Source organism: Hyla sarda, chromosome 9 (genome assembly GCF_029499605.1).
Source record: "Hyla sarda isolate aHylSar1 chromosome 9, aHylSar1.hap1, whole genome shotgun sequence".
Taxonomy (NCBI): domain Eukaryota; kingdom Metazoa; phylum Chordata; class Amphibia; order Anura; family Hylidae; genus Hyla; species Hyla sarda.
The window spans coordinates 103,989,066-103,995,978 of record NC_079197.1 but is presented as its reverse complement, the minus strand read 5'-3'; positions in this window follow the sequence as shown (position 1 = coordinate 103,995,978).

Sequence of the window (6,913 nt, the reverse complement as noted above, 5' to 3'; positions counted from 1 at the left end):
GTAGAAACATTCTGTAATGAAGCATATAAAACACAGTAAGCATTTATTTTTGTTACCATTAACCCCTTAAGGACCAAGCCAATTTTCACTGTAGGACCCGGCCATTTTTTGCACATCTGACCACTGTCACTTTAAGCATTAATAACTCTGGGATGATTTTACCTTTCATTCTGATTCCGAGATAGTTTTTTCGTGACATATTCTACTTCATGTAAGTGGTAAATTTTCTTCGATACTTGCATCATTTCTTGGTGAAAAATTCCAAAATTTGATGAAAAAATTGAAAATTTAGCATTTTTCTAACTTTGAAGCTCTGTGCTTGTAAGGCTAAGTCTCCACTTGGTTTTTTGCACTGCGTTTTTAGGGATTAAAAAAAAATGCCTGAAAAATCGCCAGTGCAAGTGACGTCATCATGCGTTTTTTCTGGCGTTTTTTCCGGCGTTTTTTTCATTTGTGTGGAAATTGCACCTTGGCGTTTTTTTTTTTTTTTGTACCTAAAATTTCTTGGGTACCAAAAAAAAAAAAAAAAGATGCAGCAGTGATGGAATTTTTTTTATTAAACGCAATGTATATATTTTATAACCCAATTTTTATTATTTTTTTTAATAAAGTGTGTGTTTCACTTATTTTTAAAATAAATTTTTTACATTTTTTATGTAGTACTACTACTCCCAGCATGGAACAGACTGTTCCATGCTGGGAGTGATAGTACCTGTACTATAGACATATATAGTCCATAAGATAGCAGAGAAGCGAGCGGGTTTATACATCGCTCACCTCTCTGCACTATACTCCGGCCACTAATGTCAACAGAAATTCATATTTCCCACCCAGAGCTGTGATTGGCCGGATGGTTGCAGCCAATCACAGCTCTGAGGAAAAGATGAATGAATGAGTGGCCCCGGCCCGGAGTATAGTGCAGAGCAGGGATGTGAGCGATGTATACAGCCGCTCTCCATCTCTGCTATAGACAGGACGATCGCAGAGGGTGTCAGTAGTGACATCCACTGTGATGTGTCCTTAAGCAGGCACTACTACTCCCAACATGGAGCACACTCTGCTCCATGCTGGGAGCTGTAGTACCTGTATTAATAGACAGATCGTAGCAAGTGTAACTTCTGACACCGCTTCGATCTGTCTATTAATGCAGGTACTACAGCTCCCAGCATGAGGCAGAGTGTGCTCCATGTTTTGGAGAAGTAGTAGCTGCATTTATGGAAAGATCACAGTGCATGTCACTCCTGACAGCCGCTGTGATCCTCCTGTATAATGTATAGATGCGGCGGCCGCTCTCCTATGGTCCCCTGCACGGCCGTATATATACACATGTCCCTATTTCTCACAGAGAGCTGTGATTGGCTGGAACCAATCACAGCTCTGCGGGAAATATGAATATGTGTACATATACGTCAGGGCAGGGGACCATAGAAGAGCGGCCGCCGCATCTATATATTATACAGAAAGATCGCAGCAGGCGATCTGTCTATTAGTACAGGTAGTACTACTCCCATCATGGAACAGTGTGTTCCATGCTGGGAGTAGTAGTACGAACATAAAATAAATGTAAAAAATAAAGCAAAAAAGTGAAAAACACACACACAATACATTTTTATAATTGTCGGCTACATTTTTATTTCCCCGCACACATAAATTGATCCCTGTTTAAAAAGTAATAGTTTTTTTTCTTTCAATAATATACATTTCGTTAGATACAATTTTTCCTTCACTACTGTATATTTTAGAAAAAAAAATTTTAATGGTACCCTACGAAATTTTATTAAAAACAGCTATCTACATCACTTTTTTGGATCGCTAAAGTCCAAAAAAGATAAAAAAAACGCCTGCAAAAACACCAAAGTTATAATCCACGTAGCATTTTTCTTGGCGTTTTCTCACTCCCATAGACTTCTATTGGAGCAAAACGCCACGATTTTGACAAAAAACGCCGGTTTGAGGGAACTACAGCGTTTTTTTCAAAACGTCAAAGAGCAGAAAAAAACGCAGAAAAAGTGAAAAAACACCAAAAGGATTAAAAAGAAGCCAAAGTGAAAAAACGCAAAGTGGAATTCGAAATTTGCGATTTCTCATTGACTTACAGCTAACATCTGGCCGCAGCGTTTTTTGACCAAAAAAACGCCATGCGGCAGAATTGGCGTTTTTCTTTGCGTTTTGCAAAAAAAAAAAAAAAAAAAAGTGGAAACTTAGCCTAAGAAAAATAGACATTCCAAATAAATTATATATTGATTCACATATACAATATGTCTACTTTATGTTTGCATCATAAAATTGACAAGTTTTTACTTTTGGAAAACATCAGAGGGTTTCAAAGTTCAGCAGCAATTTTCCAATTTTTCACAAAATGTTCAAAATCGGAATTTTTCAGGGGCCAGTTCAGTTTTGAAGTGGATTTGAAGGGCCTTTTTATTAGAAATACCCCATAAATTACCCCATTATGAAAACTGCACCCCCTAAAGTATTCAAAATGACATTCAGAAAGTGTGTTAACCCTTTAGGTGTTTCACAGGAATAGCAGCAAAGTGAAGGAGAAAATTCAAAATCTTCATTTTTTACACTCGCATGTTCTTGTAGACTCAGTTTTTGAATTTTTGCAAGGGGAAGTAGGAGGAAAAAGTCCCCCAACATTTGTAACCCAATTTCTCTCAAGTAAGAAAACATCTCATATGTGTACAGTGGGGGTCAAGAGTTTGGGCACCCAGGTAAAAATTTGTATTAATGTGCATAAAGAAGCCAAGGAAAGATGGCAAAATCTCCAAAATGCATCAAATTACAGATTAGACATTCTTATAATATGTCAACAAAAGTTAGATTTTATTTCCATCATTTACACTTTCAAAATAACAGAAAACAAAAAAATGACGTCTGCAAAAGTTTGGGCACCCTGCAGAATTTATAGCATGCACTGCCCCCTTTGCAAAGCTGAGACCTGCCAGTGTCATGGATTGTTCTCAATCATCATCTGGGAAGACCAGGTGATGTCAATCTCAAAGGTTTTAAATGCCCAGACTCATCTGACCTTGCCCCAACAATCAGCACCATGGGTTCTTCTAAGAAAGTTGTCTAGAAATGTGAAACTGAAAATAGTTGATGCTCACAAAGCTGGAGAAGGCTATAAGAAGATAGCAAAATGTTTTCAGATGTCAATATCCTCTGTTCGGAATGTAATTAAGAAATGGCAGTCATCAGGAACAGTGGAAGTTGAAGCAAGATCTGGAAGACCAAGAAAAAATATCAGACAGAACAGCTCGCAGGATTGTGAGAAAAACAATTCAAAACCCATGTTTGACTGCACAATCCCTCCAGAAAGATCTGGCAGACACTGGAATTGTGGTACACTATTCCACTATAAAGAGATACTTGTACAAATATGGTCTTCATGGAAGAGTCATCAGAAGAAAACCTCTTCTACGTCCTCACCACAAAAATTAGCGTTTGAACTTCGCAAATGAACATATAGACAAGCCTGATGCATTGGGGAAACAAGTTCTGTGGACCGATGAGGTTAAAATTAAACTTTTTGGCCAAAATTAGCAAAGGTACGTTTGGAGAAGAAGGGGAACAGAATTTAATGAAAAGAACCTCTGTCCAACTGTTAAGCATGGGGTGGATCAATCATGCTTTGGGGTTGTATTGCAACCAGTGGCACAGGGAACATCTCACAAGTAGAAGGAAAAATGGATTCAATAAAATTTCAGCAAAAAAAACACATGGCATACTATTTTGGAAAATACACCCCTCAAGACACGTAACAAGGGGTGCAGTGAGCCTTAACACCTCACAGGTGTTTCACGACTTTTTGTTAAAGTTGGATGTGCAAAGGAAAAAATAAAAAAATTTTCACTAAAATGCAGTTTTTTCCCCAAATTTAACATTTTTACAAGGGGTAATAGGAGAAAATGACCCCTAAAATTTGTAACCCCATTTGTTCTGAGTATGGAAATACCCCATGTATGGACATCAAGTGCTCTGCTGGCGCACTAAAATGCTCAGAAAAGGAGCACCATTGAGCTTTTGGAAAGTGAATTTGCTTGGAATGGAAGTCAGGGGCCATGTGCGTTTACAAAGCCCCCCGTGGTGCCAAAACAGTGGACCCCCCCACATGTGACCCCATTTTGGAAACTACACCCCTCACAGAATTTAATAAGGGGTGCAGTGAGTATTTACACCCCACTGGCGTTTGACAGATCTTTGGAACAGTGGACTACTGTTCAAAAAATCTGTCAGACACCTGTGGGGAGTAAATGCTCACTGCACCCTTATTACATTACATGAGGGGTGTAGTTTCCAAAATGGGTTCACATGTGGGGGGGTCCATTGTTCTGGCACTATGGGGGCTTTGTAAACACACGTGGCCTTCAATTCCAGACAAATTTTCTCTCCAAAAGCATCTGAGCATTGTAGTTCGCCCGCAGAGCATTTTACATCCACATATGGGGTATGTTCTTACTTTAGGGGGGCTTTTTTTTTCCTATTTTCCCTTGTGAAAATAAAAAAGTTTGTGAAAATTATTTTTAATTTTTTTAATTTTCCCATCCAACATTAGCGATAATTCGTCAAACACCTGTGGGGTGTTAAGGCTCACTATACCCCTTGTTACATTCCGTGAGGGGTGTAGTTTCCAAAATGGGGTCACATGTGGGTATTTATTTTTTTTCATTTATGTCAGAACCTCTGTAAAATCAGCCACCCCTGTGCAAATCACCAATTTAGGCCTCAAATGTACATAGTTCACTCTCACTCCTGAGCCTTTGTTGTATGCCCGCAGAGCATTTTACACCCACATATGGGGTATTTCCATATTCAGGAGAAATAGCGTTTAAAATTTTGGGGGTCCATTTGTTCCTTTTACGCTTGAGAAAATAAAAAGTATGGGGCAACACCAGCATGTTAGTGTAAATATTTTTATTTTTTTCCACTAACAGGCTGCTGTAGACCCCAACTTTACCTTTTCATTAGGGGTAAAGGGAAAAAAGCCCCCCAAAATTTGTAGTGCAATTTCTCCCGCGTACGGAAATACCCCATATGTGGCCCTTAAAGAGCACCTGTCATCAACAAAAACTTTTAATATGTTGTTCATAATCATTAATGAAGACATGTTGTAATATATCTTCATTAAAAAATATTAATATTTATACCAGTTTTTTCATTTTATACTTTTGGCCACTAGGGGTCACTCTTCTATGCCTGGTCTGCAAGCAGCATCATATGCTTTTCATAGTAAGTATACAGCTTTTAGGACTAATGCTGAAGGGCTCTGGTCCTTCCACCGGAAGTTCAGTATTCTCAGCTCAGGACTCGCTCCCAGCCTGTGAGCTACAAGCCTACACATGCCTCTCATATAACAGCCAGTCACCTCCCCCCTGCTCTGTGTTCTCCCTGCCCCTCACCACACGTTATCTTATACATTGTATTATCTCACTGCACTCCCAGCTGTTGGCTGTCTGGGCATGCTGGGAGTTGTAGTTTTGCAACAGCTGGAGGTGCCTTGGTTGGTAAACACTGCTGTAGAGGGAGAGCAGCATACAGGAAGACTGGCAGAAGCAGAGTCCCAGCCAGGCTTCATGTGACATCATGCCTGCCAGGACCCACCTCCTTCCACCCCTCAGAAAGACAGTGTTCATGAGCTAATGAAGAGGGATAAAAAAAAGGTATTTCCACAGCGTTTTAAACCTCAATAAACACAGGGATAGGCATAGTTAGAGAAGGGGACAGATGGGAAGGGGGATCAGGGAAAGTTTAGATGATGACAGGTACTCTTTAACTGTTTCCTTGAAATACGGGCTCCAAAGTGAGAGAGCACCATGCGCATTTGAGGACTACATTAGGGATTGCATAGGGGTGGACATAGGGGTATTCTACGTCAGTGATTCCCAAACAGGGTGCCTCCAGCTGTTGCTAAACTCCCAGCATGCCTGGACAGTCAGTGGCTGTCCAAAAATGCTGGGAGTTGTTGTTTTGCAACAGCTGGAGGCTCCGTTTTGGAAACACTGCCGTACGATACATTCACACTGGTGGGTTACGGTGAGTTTCCCGCTAGAAGTTTGAGCTGCGGTGAAAAATTTGCCGCAGCTCAAACTTGAAGCAGGAAACTCACTGTAAACTTGCCCATGTCAATGTACCCTGTTATTCACATGGGGGGCGCAAACCTCCAGCTGTTTCAAAACTACAACTCCCAGCATGTACTGACAGACTGTGCATGCTGGGAATTGTACTTCTGCAACAGCTTGAGGCACACTGGTTGGAAAACCTTCAGTTAGGTTCTGTTACCTTACTCAGTATTTTCCAACCAGTGTGCCTCCAGCTGTCGCAAAACTACAACTTCCTGCATGTACTGATATAGTTATGCAACAGCTGGAGGTACGCAACTAAAACTCCCAGCATGCCCAGACAGCTGTTTGCCATTTGGGCATGTTGGGATTTTCAGTTTTGCAACATCTGGAGGGCTACAGTTTAGAGACCACTGCACTGTGATCGCCAAACTGTGGCCCTCCAGATGTTACAAAACTACAAATCCCAGCATGCCCAGACAGCAAACAGCTGTCTGGGCATGCTGGGAATTGTAGTTTTGCAACTTCTGGAGGGCTACAGTTTAATGACCACTGTATAGTGGTCTCAAACTGTAGCTCCCAGATGTTGCTAGGCAACTCACCGACTTCCGTAGGACCCAGAGAGCCGCATCGCTGTCCTCTGCTGCCGCCGATCATCGCCTCCGCTGTGGCCGATGGGTAAGTGGACTTCCTCGGCCCCGCCTATTGTGGGTAGGCAGAATGGGGAAACCGAAAGTTAACCCCCCCCCCGCCCCCGATCTGCTATTGGTCATCGCTTCTAGACGACCAATAGCAGGGATAGAAGGGGTGGCACCCCTGCCACCTCACTCCTATCCCTTCAGGGGGAT